This window comes from Neofelis nebulosa, chromosome 14 (genome assembly GCF_028018385.1).
Source record: "Neofelis nebulosa isolate mNeoNeb1 chromosome 14, mNeoNeb1.pri, whole genome shotgun sequence".
NCBI classification, from domain to species: domain Eukaryota; kingdom Metazoa; phylum Chordata; class Mammalia; order Carnivora; family Felidae; genus Neofelis; species Neofelis nebulosa.
The window spans coordinates 82,868,431-82,868,892 of record NC_080795.1 but is presented as its reverse complement, the minus strand read 5'-3'; positions in this window follow the sequence as shown (position 1 = coordinate 82,868,892).

Genomic DNA, 462 nt, shown 5'->3' with positions numbered 1-462 from the left:
CTCTTGACACAGTGAAGAGACACAGTGAAGCTCTCCCTCCCGCTTCACTGTGTCTCCTCCCTGCGCCTCTCCTCCTTCATCTGTCCAATGGGGTAACGATGCCTCTCTTCCCCCTACTGCCCTTCCGAGACCCCGGTGAGCCCCAAGGTGCAGCAGCCCGTATCGTGTCACTGAGTCCACCACCAGCACTTTCTCTCACGAACCCTCAGGCGGCAAGGGCCCGGGCCCCGCCTGTCTCGGCTGCGTCCTCCACCCTCTCGGCCTCCAGAAGTCCAGCCTCTCCGCCGGCCCTCGTCTGGGGCACCCCCACCGCCTGCACCCCCGACGGCACCCCGCGGGCTTTAGGCCCCTCCCCCAGAGCTTCCCCACCCCTCACCCGCCTCCTGTGGGCTGTGTCCACTCAACGCGCCACGTGAGCCTCCCCTGCTCCAGGACCCGGCCTGAGGGGTGCCTCTGCCGGCC